Source organism: Mesocricetus auratus, unplaced genomic scaffold (genome assembly GCF_017639785.1).
Source record: "Mesocricetus auratus isolate SY011 unplaced genomic scaffold, BCM_Maur_2.0 Super-Scaffold_100038, whole genome shotgun sequence".
NCBI classification, from domain to species: domain Eukaryota; kingdom Metazoa; phylum Chordata; class Mammalia; order Rodentia; family Cricetidae; genus Mesocricetus; species Mesocricetus auratus.
The window spans coordinates 8,461,996-8,476,312 of record NW_024429216.1 but is presented as its reverse complement, the minus strand read 5'-3'; positions in this window follow the sequence as shown (position 1 = coordinate 8,476,312).

Here is a 14,317-nt window from a genome sequence, read left to right as displayed (position 1 = left end):
AGTGTGCCTGTGAACTTGAGGAATGCTGTGTTTGCACCCTCACCTTGCCTGTGAGTTTTTCAGCAAGTCCTCTTCTTCCCTGTCTTAGTTTGTCAGCTGTAAATCCAGAGGGGTGGGTGTTAGGAGGTCACATGGGGTGTGGCTGAATTCCTGCTGGTCTGGTACCAGAATGTTAGCAACTAACCCTAATCCCCACTGGGCTACATCTGGCCTAGAGAGTTAGCACCCAACTCTAATCCATCTTTTGTATAGCAGACACCCTTTGTTTCTCTTGTTCCCCTGTGGAAATCTTGACTGAGAGTTTCTCCAGGACACAAAGCCTATGCAAACCTGGAAATGGCTGGTACCTGATGGATCCATTGTCTGCACTTGGCATTGTGTTTTTGGAAGCCTCATTCAAATTGTAATCAAGTGGCTACAATGTAAACATAGAGAAAGATAAAAATGTCCTGAGTGAGGGGAAAGCACTTCAGTCCGTTGAGGCTGGGGACCCCTGAAGCCTCAGAAGGCTGAGTTCATTCCTAAAGTTTCTCTGTGCCTTCTTTCCACAGAGCCTGGTGGACCCACATCCATACTGCAACATCCCAGTCATTGGGGGTGAGTGGATCTGCAGTGATTGCTTGTTATGATTTAGATGCCAAGGACCCTGGCCCTCACCCACCCTGCCACAGTGGGCAGGATTTCATTCTTGGTGGTGGTGGTGGCTGAATAGTACTCTACAGTGTATAACAGTCACATTTTCTTTTTTTTTTCTTGTCTTTCTTTTTTTTGTTTTTGGTTTATTGAGACAGGGTTTCTGTGTGTATCTTTGTAGACCAGACTGGCCTCAACCTCACAGAGATCTTCCAGCCTCTGAGGTCACCAGGCATTCATGCGGTGTCCATGCAGGAAAAACTCATACACACAAAATAAAGAGAATAAATACAACTTTAAAATTACATTTATATATATATATATATGTATTTATTTATTTTGGGGGTATGTTTTGATGTCAGAGGGTAATTTGTGGGCATCAGGTCTCTCTTTTTACTATGTGGGAGTTGGGGGTCAGGTTCAGGTCACCAGGGTTAGCAGCTAGCACCAAGTGGGCCATTTTGCCAAGTCCTATGTCCAGCAAAGTGATGCTGCAATCCACAAAATTCCTACTGCTAGACAGCACTATTGAGTTGGAAAAACATTGTAGGGAAAAGGGTCAAAGAAACACACCCTGAGCAGAGTCAAAGGAACACACTTTGTCCCTGGAATCAGAGTCAGTGAAAGAAATGCACCCTGGCCCTAAAATTGGAACCAAAAGGCTAAAAAGGACCAGAGAAAGAAACACACTTTGGCTCGGAAACCAGAGCAAATCTGACCCTAATCCTGTGCAGAAAACTAACCAATCCCTGAGCAGAGCTCTAGCCAATGTGAGCTCAGCACTAAAATCTGACCAATGCCCACCCTGGAAGCCCTATATAAACCCTGTGTCTGTTCGGCTTGTGTCTGTTCGCACTACCAAGCTGTCCTCTGCCACTCTGGCAGAGGGCAGCCACTCTCCTAGATTCTTCCCTTCCAATAAACCCCTTCAATAAGCTTTGGGTGAAGATCTTCTTTTGAAGCGGCGACGGAGCAGAGGCGACTCTAGGCAGAGCAGAGCGAGCAGGGCTGTAACACTTGCCTGGGAAACCTTCCCTTGGCAGAGCGAAGTGTAACAACTCTGCTCTCCACTCTCAGCGCTCAATGAGCAGAGCAGAACTGTAGCAACTGTCACCTGAGAAACCTCCTGCTGAGCAAAAACTGCTACACTAGGCAAACATCCCCAGCTGGTAGACCCTGGAGCCGAAACACTGGGGAAGCCTTTCCCTGAGGCTGGGCTGTAAGCAGCTAAGCTTGCTGCAACCTGTGGTGGTCCTTGGCTCTCGAGCTCCAGGATTCCTTTCCACCTGAGCTGTGTAACACTCAGTATTCTGTGACTCCCGAGTGCCAGAGTACCTGACCCACTCCTGTTCCATCCTGTCCCGACCCATCCTGAAACGCTTACAAACATTATTTATGAAGTGAGTATACACACACTATAAGACTCTCTATCCTCTCTCATCTTTGTTCCTGTCCCACTGAGTCCCTTCTTCTTCCCCCTTTCTCATCTTTCTGTCCTGTTGGTGACCCACTGAACTTAATAAGGGCTGCAGTGTGAGGCTGGATGGAGCTATTGGCCTTCGGGAGGGGTGGACACGGGGTCCAAGCACTGAAAGGCTCTGAGTGAGAGGGTGGGTGGTGGTGGCACTCTGGGTCCTATCAGCTGAGCGTCCTGCCCCCGAGGCCGGGTGTCAGGAGGAGGTTCATGTAATCACAGTTTCAGAATTCCTAGGCACTTTCAGGTCACACCTGCTTGGTCCACAGTGTTTGTGTCTCTAAAGGAGGCGGGAAAGCAAAGCACGAAGGAATGAATGCCGACAGATTTGCAAGGCAACCCAGGTCTTCTCCCCTTCAGCATTGCTGATGCCTCTGTGTCAGGTACAGCATGGACCCAAGGTCCCCGTCTTCCTACAGTACTGGAGAGTGTCAGAGAAAAGGAGGTGTCCTGCCTACCATTCCCGTGTGAACTAAGAAGACAATGCAACCTACTTGCTGGCCGCCTTGTACAAATGCCTTAGCTTCTCTTGATAACAGTTTCTTTGTCTTTAGATGGGAGCTGGTTTATGCCATGTCTTGGCAATCATCTAGGCAGCAATGACTCACAGCAACAACTATAGCAATGCCATTTTCAGTGTGACTGTTACTAAAGATACCAATGTTGTGTCAGGTGTGGTGGTTCACCCTTGGAATCCCAGCACTTGGGAGGCAGAGGCAGGGGGATCATCACAGATTTGAGGTCAGCCTGGTTTACACAATGAGTTCCTGGCAAGCCAGAGTTATGGCATAATGAGACTGTATCAAACCCCAAGAAGGAGGTTCCGGCATCCATGCTGGGCTGTGTGAATGATGGAGCATGCCTGTATGCCCAGCTTCTTGGAAGAGGGAGGTATGAGGATTGCTTGAGTCCAGGAGTACAGAGCCATCCTGGGCAATGCAGTAAGAACTTACCAAAGAAAATATCAGGATTGGGGATATAGATGAATTGGTCAAGTGCTTGTTTAGCATGCATGAGGGAAGTCCTGGGTTGGAACCCAAACGCTGCAGAGAAATAGTGTTATGGCTCATGCCTTTAATCCAGCTCCTGAGAGATAGAAGCAGGGAAATTAGGTATTCCAGGTCATCCTTAGATATATACTGTCTTCAAAGCCAGCCTGGACTACTTGAGAACCTGTCCCCAAAGAAATCAAAACAGAACAAAAATGACGCTTTAGAATTGGGAAGTGCATTAGTGACTTGTCTCACTGGTAAAATACCTCATGATAGCAGCTGAAGGAAGGAAGGTTTTATCATGGCTCACAGTTCAAGGGTGCCACCCACCATGGAGTCAGGGTAGTGATGGCAGATGGAGGTTGAGGACTCTGGTCGTTCAAAGTCAGGAAGCAGACACTGGTGTGTAGGGAGCCACTCCTGCATTCTCCATTACAAGATGGCGCCTGCATCCGGCAGGTACCGTTGGTAGACAAACAGAATACGCATGCGCTGGGTAATTTTCCATCCCTGGGTCTCTGCCTCTCCTGTGGCGTTACATGGGCCGATGAGCAACAGCCAGTCAGGGGGTGACATGTCCCAGGCGAAGGTTGCTGGCCTATATAAGGAAGGGGTTTTATGTGTTTGGGGTCTCCGCTCTGTAAGCTTATGCTCTCCCTCTCAGACGCATTAAAGCTTTACTGTAGAAGGATCCTGAGTCTGCCGTGTCGTTCTTGCTGGCGAGACGGTAGCGCGGGACACTGGTGGATGTTAGTGCCCAGCTGGTCTCCCTCTCCCGCTTAAAAAAAGCTTTTTTATTTTGCCATTTCCCAGAGTGTGTGGTGCATGTATGTGTATGCATGTTTGCTCGTGTTTGTGCATGTCTGTGGTGGGCATGTGTGCATGCTTGCATGTGTGTGGGCATTAATGGGCTTACTGCCTCGCTGCCCTCTCACATAATAGATTTCTCTGATAATGCAGTAAGCCAGATCAAGCTGAATTGAAAAAACATATAACTTCAGTATTTTTTGAGCAAAGCAACTCCTGGGCAGGTTTCCAGTTGCAAAATGGAGGATAGAGAAGCCATGCCCACAAAAGAATGCAGGTAGACTCTATAGGTTGTAGGAGAGGGGTGATGACATGTCTGCCACAAGCTGGGTTCGTGCCTAAATATGGTCAGAAGCTGACTGCTTTAGGCAGGGACTTGGGTGGCTGGCAACTTCAGGGGAGGAAGCTGCAGTAGCCCCCAAGAATGTGGAACTGCGCTTTTTGGAGCCTTTTCTTTGTTTAGAGACTCCCTGAAAGGGTGGGGCTTTCCTGATCATGCAGGGGTGAGCTGGAGGTTCCAACTAAGCAGGTATGTGTGCATGCAACCCAGAGGCTGATGTAGGAACTATCCTGCTGTTGCCTGTCCTTGTGGGCCTTCAGCAGGATCCAGCTGACTTGCCCAGTTCGTACCTGAGAGGGGGAGTGTGGATTGAGCAAGGGCAGGTAAAGAATCTAAGAAAAAGACAGAGACATAGGATAGAGTCAGGAGGGCAGTCCAGTGAATACAGAACTTTCCAAGTTTATTCAACATTCTTAAGTACAGGGGGATGTGGCAGAGGACTTCTATTGTCATGTATAAGGAGCAAACAGATTTTCTTCCCGTAATCCTCCAAGTGTTTGGTAACCACACCTGTTATCCAGTCATCAGGGTCAAGTGTAAACACGCCTCAGCCCAAGTCTGTGATTATGTAGACAAGACACCGGCTACCAAGACCAAAACATCCTGCAGTAGCCAAGCCTTAGACCTTTAGGTCTGTTGACTTACTGCGGACAGTTTTGAACTCTCTGACCTTGAGGAAAGATGAAGCAGAGCTTTCTTTATGGGCCCAGACAACTCCCCCTTCTAAATTTGATTAAATAATACCTGTGCTGCTGCTACGGGGCAGACATCTGTGTCTGTCTTGGGTTGTGTTCTTTCTCCTTCCAGCCTTACCGTTATTGGAACACACATTCCACCTTGCGTGACCTGTCTTAGGTTGCCTGGAGACAAAAAGATCTTATCTGTCTGTGACCACCAGTGTAGTGCCCAGCCTACAAAACACTTCTCAAGGATTCGGGTGAGAGCCTGAGGATTGAAATAAAGACAAAAGACAGCGGGACTTTCTTACAATGAGAATGCTGTTTACTGCAACAAGACGGGAGCATTATATATCAGTTAGCATCCATGGTGGAAAACTACCAAAGTCAGAATTTCATATTCCCAGGGCCCTCCAGCAATCAGGATGGGTGGATAACAGGAACCTGCATTCAGGCCTTATTGGAAGGAGGGGAATAAGTAGTATTTGCTAGATAAGCTCCTAGTCATAACTGGTCTGCTGATCTCTATGGAAGAAGGGTCCTACAATTCCCCATTATATATATATGAAAAATGTGCATCTGTAAGTTTCCCGGGACATCAGCATCTGCTTTAGCCATTATTGAAAAGCCTGCCCAGGTCCCGCAGACCCTGTCTTAGGTTAACAGATGTGCCCCGAGTCTTACCTGTCATTGATTGTTCATTTGTTTTGCAGGCTCAGCCAGGCCTGCACTGAGGGGTTCATCTGCTGCCAAGGAAGGCATACTCTGCTTTGTAAGAAAATGGCACTGGGCTTGTGGCCTTCCCTTGTGGCAAAGGCAGACTAGGGCTAAAAGTGTGCTCCCCAGGGTCATAATCCCGAGGATTAGTGACCCACTCCATTCCTTAAGTAATTGACCTGTTGCCTGCAGTCCATTTAAGAGGGAGTCTCCAAAAAGGGGAGACACCCTGGTCTCAAAAATCTTAATTTGGGGAAATTAAGAGAGAAATTTGCTGATTAAAATTTAAAGTGCCCAATTGTACTAGAGAGATAATATTATTTTGGGAACTTAAGGTAGAGGCAACCTTCCCTGAGAGTTTATCTAGCATGCCTGCTGTGGCAATTGGATGAGAGATAGCAAAGCCAGAAACTGTAGCTGCCATGGTGGCAGCCACAATAGTGGCCACAATGGCTGCCATGATGTCAAAGTCTGTCTCATGTCGTGTGAGCATGAGCTGGTTCTCTCCAGAGTGTTCTGCTGGCATGGGCATGACACCAGGAACACAACCATCAAGGCTGATATTTGACGACTTCAGCAGCTTCTCAGGTGGTTTTCCTGGCATCGGGACAGGCGGGTTCCTCACGAGAGCCCAATGGGCCTTCTGATGGCTGGTGCGTCAAATACTGAGAAGGGCTTTTGCCACTCATCACGGTCTATACTAGTGTCCAGATGTTCTAAGTGGGTCCTTTTTCCCCAATGGGAAAAACTGGCAAAACAGTTCTGTGTCTCAAGTTGTGGCAAAGGGTGAGCTGCCAGTCCTACAGCTCTTTGTCGTCTCTGGGATGAAAACTCACAGGTCTGAAAGTTCGGGTAGCTGGCTTGTGGAGAAACTGGAACTCTCAAACCAACTGTTTCCTTTCTTCCTCAGACTGTAGATTTGGTGACATCAAGGGTCAGGAACAATGGTCAGTAGATCTCACTCGAACTGGCTTTGGCAGGCTCCCACAGTCTCGGGTCCAGTTTTTCTCTGCTCCACGCATCTCACCAAACATTCTGGCAGCCAACGAGGTTTATTCTTTTCCAGCAAGAAAATACAAAGACACCCTCTACCCCAAATTAGGGCAGGATTGGGGCTTCTCCCCTGTCTAGTGCACGGATGTCTCCATTTGAGCTGAGTGAAAGTCACTCGAGTTCCATCATGCCAGAATCTGTCTGCAGCAGGTTGTTCATTGGCATCCACATTTTAAAAATTTTAAATGAGGAGTGCATGATTTAACGCATCATGTGGATACTGGAGACATTACTCCCCTTCTTTGTATCTTTGAAGTTACATTTTCAAGGAGATATGAGCATGCCCCATAATTCCTTGTCCTTGGGGAATATAAGGAATACCTGTGCTGTGCTCAATTTTGTATTGAGTATAAAATAGCTGAAATGCTTTACTAGTATATCCAGACCCAGTGACTGTTTTTATCATTTTTGGAACTCCCATGTATCATGTTTTTACACTGTTAATATAACATCTGTTGATGCTGAATTATACTTTCTAATAGTAGAAGAACTTGTGTACCATATTTAGTTAACTGTCTAGGTGAATTGGGATCACTACCTTCTTTTAGTATCTCTTTTAAAGGTCTTAAATCATCAGTAGATGACCTTGAAAAAGAACGTAACCATTGAATATTTCCCAACAACTTGTGAAAATCACTCAAAGATAGCAAACTATCCTTTCTAATTTTTGAGGCTTAATTTCTTTAGGCTATAACATATGTCCCAAACAACTTTTTTTTTTTGTTTTTTTGAGACAGAGTTTCTCTGTATTGTTTTGAAGCCTGTCCTGGAACTCACTCGGTAGACCAGGCTGGCCTCAAACTCACAGAGATCCACCTGCCTCTGCCTCCCGAGTACTGGGATTAAAGGTGTGTGCCACCAATGCCCGGCCCAAATAATTTTTAAAAATTACTTGAAGTTTGTGAGCAGTCTTTTTCTAATCGAACTTGTAAAGCTTTCACTAGCTGACAAGGCCTCATTTGCATCTTAGCTGACATGGCATAATTTGCATCTACACTGATGCCTTTGTGGGTGGAGTCTAAGAGGGCGGCAGTTTCCCTGAGGCTTCTTCTCAAAAACGTTTTTCAAATCATGCATTAACTTCTATTCTCTAGATTTTCTTTTTTAACCATAAAAATTTAGGAGGATCTTCGTATCCTTTCCTCGGCTAAACTCTATAGAATCATCCATACATATTCCCTTGGTTCTTAGGCCATGCTGCAGGCTGATGCTGTTTTTCCATCAATTCAAATTGCCAACCTCTCCTGTTAAGGCGTTGACTGACTGGAAGCTCCTTTTGGCTGTATCTAAAGCAATTTAGGTAGCTTTTTTAACTATATTCGAAACAATTTAAGTATTCTTATAATCATATCCAAGGCAATGTGAGCAGTTCCTTTTGCCAACATTCACACATTCACAATCACATCCCATACACACAGACCATGCACACATCTCTCATCTCTCCTTTTGTGTAAGTTATGATTAGTTAGTTGGAATGAAACTTCTTTAATTGAAATCTCTTGTAAAACAGCAACTATAGCCAATCCTTGAATTACAAGCATCCAAAATCTGAACAAATCCAAATTTATCCATGTTGTCTTTCTTTTTCTATAAGGTCTTAAAATAGTTTGTGATTGGCTGAGTTAATAGCATATTCTACACATTTGGCTGGGTGGCAGCTACAGTAGCAGCTCTCAAGGCTGCCAGCTTCCCAGGTTTTGGCCTTGGCCTTCCTTTCCTGCTCCTTATAAAGCCTTTAGCCTGTGTGCTAGAAGCTGAGAGCTTGTTCTAAGTTCTCTTGGCAGCTGTGCCAATCTTTTGTACACACTGCTAACTGGTTTAGGGCCAGATATTTTCTGCTGTTCTTTGCATATGTGTGGTCAAACTTTCGTTTCTCCAAGCTCCGGAGCAGCTCTGATACAACTACGGCAGTGGCTTCTGCTAGAGGGAAAGATCCTTTCAAAACTTTTATACTCTAAAATTTTCTGTACTTGCTTCTGCTTTACTTCAGCTCTCCTGGCTATTAAAATATACCCACATAAATATGCCCTAAAGGTTAAAATAAAATCTTCAGCTGTCTTTTGCTTAACATTGATACCTTGTCTCTTTAACAATTCTTTTATCAATACAGTCCTAGAAGCTGAGGTACCCATTTTCCAATATACCCTGGCAAATCCTTACCAGCTGGCCAACCTCTGAGGGATATCTCTCAGATTCCCCATACTTTCCCGATCTCAGTAGATCTGGCAAAGACTGGAGATTAATTCAACCCACCCTTCAATGAGGGTGATCTCTCAGTTTCCCCTTACTTTCCCAATCTCAGTGGATCGGGCAAAGCTGGAGATTAACCTGATACCCCTAACTTGGTACCCCTTTCTAAAACACCCTCATACCTTACTTGCTGGCCAGCCTTCGAGGGTGATCCTTCAGCATTTGCCCTTCAGTCCCGATCTCGGTGGAAAGTCCATTTGTAGCACCCAAGCTACAATACTTCTCTAGGATTCAGGTGAGGGCCTGAGGATTGAAATAGAGACAAAAGATAGCGAGTCATTCTTGCAAGGAGAATGCCATTTATTGCAACAAGAGGGGAGCATTATATGCCAGTTAGCATGTGTGGTAGAAAACAACCAAGGTCAGAAGTTCTCATTCCCAGGGCCCCACGGCAATAAAGATGGGCAGATAACAGGAACCTGTATTCAGTTGTTATCAGAAGGAGGGGGACAAGTAGTATTTGCTAGATAAGTGCCTAGTCACAAGCTGGTCAACAGAATCCTATGGGGGAAAGGTCCAACATACTAGTCTCTGTAATAAAAAACATTAGTGGATAGTGCATAGCTTGATGCCGTGTATACCTGAGCCAACTTTTTATCAAGAGTTCTCAAGCAAGCCTGATCATGCTGGGTAATACACAAGCTTCTATGGCTACAAAATCTCCCATTAAAGGAATTTTGATGGAATTCAAACTTTTTCTTCTCCTGTGAAAACAAAGGCAAAACTCCTTCCACCAACATAACACATATTGTGGTTTCCAAACTGAGGTCATAACATCCTTGAAATACACTGGCTGATTTAGTTCAGAAGTTTTTTTCTGTAGTTCAGTGTCTTTCTGCAGCTGTTTGTCCTTTCTCATTAGCATTAAGGAAGTTCAACATTAGTAAAGCATTATGTAATCTGTGTTTGGGGCCTTTGTTCTCCTTGAGAGTTTATGGAGCATTAGGTACAGTGAGACCTCTCAACCACTGCTTGTCCTGTAGGATTGTAAGGTATACCAGTTACATATTTTATGTTATAATATTTGAAAAACTTTCAATTTGCTGGAGTTTTTATTTGTGCAGGTATACCCATAACAGCCATCATCTCTAAGATGTGTGTGATAACAGAATCAGCCTTTTCAGAGATGAGGGTAGTAGCCCATTGTAACCTGAGAATGTGTCTATGGTATGCGTACATATTTCAAACTTCTAAATTCTGGAAAGTAAATTACATCCATTTGCCAAATTTCATTTCTGTGAATACCTTTGGGATTGCTGCCTGCTGGTAGACCTGTATGGGATCAATGTGTGTCATATATATAGGATGAACCCTATTTCTGATGGTTTCCTATAATTGTAGAAGCAATGAGGTTAATTCTGTACCATCAGAAACAAATTTTGCAGTCTCAATGTGTAAGACGACTCTCTCTGAATACTGAGAATCCATAACTGTATTGAGAGGCTTTGTAAAGTCTGTAAGTACCATGGCATACAAAAACCAACAAAACCAAAAAAAACCCAATACTTCCTTTTATTTATATTTCCTGATTTATAACCTGCCTTACCTGACTTGTTTGCATCAGTGTAGATTGTAAGAACTCCAGAGATAGGCGTTTTTCTTACAATATATAGAAGAATCCAAATTGTTTTCTTTATGAATTTGATTCCCTCTATTTTGGGATAATTGTTACTAATAGTTCCAAAAAAATTAATGTAAACCCTTGCCAATATTCATTATCCATCAATAAGGAGAAAATTTCCTCATTTGTTACAGGTACAATAATCTCTGCTGGTTCCGTACCAATTAGTTGACAAAGACTTAACTTATATTTTAATATCAAATCAGAGATCTTTTCTATATATGTCTTCAGTTTTTTATTCTGTTTATGTAACAGAAATACCCATTCTAGTATGATGTCTTCCCTTTGCATTAAAATTCCTGAAGGTTATTCTCTAGATTATAAAATAACCAGAATGTATTCCAGTTTTGGATTCATTTGGTCTAAATGTGCTTCTAATATTCTCTTTTCTATCCATTCTAATTCTTTTTCAGCATCAGCTGATAATATTTGTGGACTATTTAAGTCCTTGTCTCCCTTTAGGGCCATTTTCAGGTGTTTTAAATCATGTCCTTCTACTCCAATAATTGTCTGTAATTGAGAAATTTCTCCTATTGGTTTTTGAAGATCATTAAGTGTCTCCTAACAATCTCACCTGATCTGTACTTTTTATGGTCTAATTTTCTGTAGATCTATTTTATAACCTAAATAGTTCATTAAATCCCCTCTTTGTATTATTTCTGGGGCAATCTGTAATCCCCAGAGAGGTAAAAGTTCCTTTACTGCCTCAAACTTCTTTTCCAAAAATTTTTTTGAATCAGCCAAGCGTATGCCATCCATATAATGGTAAATTATGGATTGTGAAAATTGTTTGTGAATTGTTTCTAAAGGTTTTTGCACAAAATACTGGCATAAAATAGGACTATTTATCTTTCCTTGTGGCAAAACCTTCCATTGAAATCTCTGTACTGGTTGACAATTGTTATAGGTAGGCACTGTGAAGGCAAATTTTTCCCTATCTTTTTCTTGTAAAGAGATAGTGAAGACGCAATCTTTTAGATCTATTACTATAATTGGTCATCCTTTAGATATCAGAGAAGGTAATGGCACCCCAGGCTGTAGAAAGCCCATAGGTTGAATTACTTTATTGATGGCTCTCACATCAGTAAGCATCCTCCATTTATCAGACTTTTTTTGATGACAAATATAGGAGAATTCCATAGACTGGTATATTCTTCAATATATCCAGCATTTAGCTGTTCCTGAACCAGCTTTCCTAAAACCTCTAGCTTCTCAGATGTCTTAGGACATTACCCTACCCAGACCGGTTCATCTGTTTGCTATTTTAAGGGTAGTGCTTTTGGTTCCTCTGTAGGTGTGGCACTAGCATCTTGTTTCTGTACAGCCTGTATGTTTGGCACATGTTTACTGTAGTGCCTTACAATATTTTTTCTAACACTAAGAGCTTGTTTATGATTCATGTCTAACACAGGAGGAATGTTAATCTGGGTATTCCATTATTACAATAAATCATGACCCCAGAGATTTATAGCAATCTCTGCAACATATGGCCTCAGTCTTCCTCTTGGTCCTTCGGGCCCTATATACTCCAGCCATTTTGCCCTCTGTTTTACTTGACTTAGGGTTCCAATCCCTAACAATTGAACAATTGTGAGGGCCAGGATTTTTGAGCTATGATGGTATCATCAGCATCAGTGTCTAAAATCCTGATAAATACCTTATTATTCATTTTAATTGGTAATTTGGTTCTGTGATCATATATAGAAGTTTGCCAAAATTTATGTCTTTTGTTTCCTCCAGTTATAACTGATACCTTCTCAGTAAATAATCTATCATCCAGAGTGCTATTATTCTTTACAATAGGCAGTGGATCTTCTAATTGTCCTGGGAGAAATTGTCCTCCACAGTGACTGGGAATGACTGGGCCACTTTCGACATAGGGGACTTCGAGAGGCCCCTTGAGGAGTTTCACAGTTGTAAAGGGTTGCCTTGTTTGTCTGTGGTTGACCTACGTTCATTGGTCAAGTGTCAGCCTTTGCCACATCTACTACATCATCCAGAAAGCTGAGGCCTTCTGTTTGAATCATTCCTAGGAGGAGTATTATTTCTAGGAATTGTTTGTCTAAAATTCCTACTCAGCTGTCCTATTCTACCACAATTAAAACTTCTGGTATTACGATGTCTTTTTAAACTTCTGGAGATTGCTTCTCCAACCCAAGTTGTATCTCCTCATGGTTAAGGCATTTGGCATCTTAGTGCCTCTTTAGGCCTTTAGAAATTGCCTCTCCCAAGGTGAGGGGGTATAGCTCAGGGGTAGAGCATTTGACTGCAGAAATTGCCTCTCCTACCCAGGTCCCTGTATATTGATCATTATACACAATATTAGCTGTATACAAGACCCATTTGTCCAATTGTGCTGATCTGATTTTTAATGGCCAAAGTACCTGTTTTCATTGTAGGTTTGCATTTTCATAAGCTAGAGATTCTATAAGGAATCCCCTAGAATTTGTATCCATTACCTGTAATTCTACTGTTCTGGACAATCTTTGTAAGAATTCAGTGAACCTTTGTTTAAGACCCTGTATCACTTTGGTATATGCTTCAATGTTTTCTCTTGGTTCATGAACCTTACTCAAAGCATTCAGAGCTGTTCTACAGCATCAATACAAGTTGTGATTGTCATATTCAGCCTGTTCCTGTATGTCAGCATAAGTGCCCTCACCAAGAATATTATCTAGGGGGCTTCATAACCTTTCTTCAGGCCTTGAAGCTCGAGGGCCTTTGCTTCCTCCCTCCATAAATCTCTGCATTGTATTTGAGATGAATTGTCTAGCACCAGTGAAATCAAATGACTCCAGTCTTTTGGGGGTAACCTTATTGGTGATTGCCCAAGCATATAACAGTTCTCCAACATATGGAGAGTGGATTTCGTAAAAGACAATGGCCTGCTTCATTTCTTTGAGGTCTTTCATCTGTATGTTCCCATTGGTAAGCAATGGAACCATTAGGATTCCTCTTTGTTGGTGGTTTTTCAGTTATAGATACTGGGAAAGCCATAGGACCTGGCATAACAACTTTAGGAAGATCTTACCAGTGTCTTTGAGGTGTAGGTAAACCTCGGTCATGACTTGCTCCTAGAACTGATGAATCTGATGTCTCAGACTGTAAATCACCTAAGAACTGCATCTAGTGACCACTGTTTCTCTGAGTGATTGAATTTCCTGGGTCAAAAATTTTTCTAAGAGTTTGCCCTTTCCTTGGCCCATCAGTGCGACCCCCGGAGGGGACCCCCGACCCGTGGGGATGAAGTGATGAGGGTCGCTACTAATTTGGTGGGCCTTCACGAGCAGATCCGATCTTAAAAGTAAACTTCAAGAGGTTAAGGGAAGCAGGCTCAAGACAACTTTTGCTGATCAAGAGCGTTTATTTTTGGGCCGAGCTGGTACTTATAGAGGAAGAACCTCAGGGGGTGGTACAAGCATTTCAATCAAGTCTCAACTCATATATACACCAAATACGGTAAAGACAAAGCTATAATTTCCCATCATTCATCAGTCGCATTCCACAAATGCTTGTCAGCGTAAGTCAGGTGCAGGAATTAGGGAGGGGTAGGAAGTATTCAACAGAACACTTTAATCTTTTGTTAACAAAGACAATTGCTCTGTAAGGGTTACTTCCCCCTGGCTAGGCAGGTGGGCTGCCCTGTGTAAATTTAACTTTTATGGTTAGCCTTTTCCTTTGTCTCAAGGGCATGTGTGCTCGCAGTCACGTAGAAGAAGAGAAATAGTTGACAGACTCCATTTTGTTCAAGGT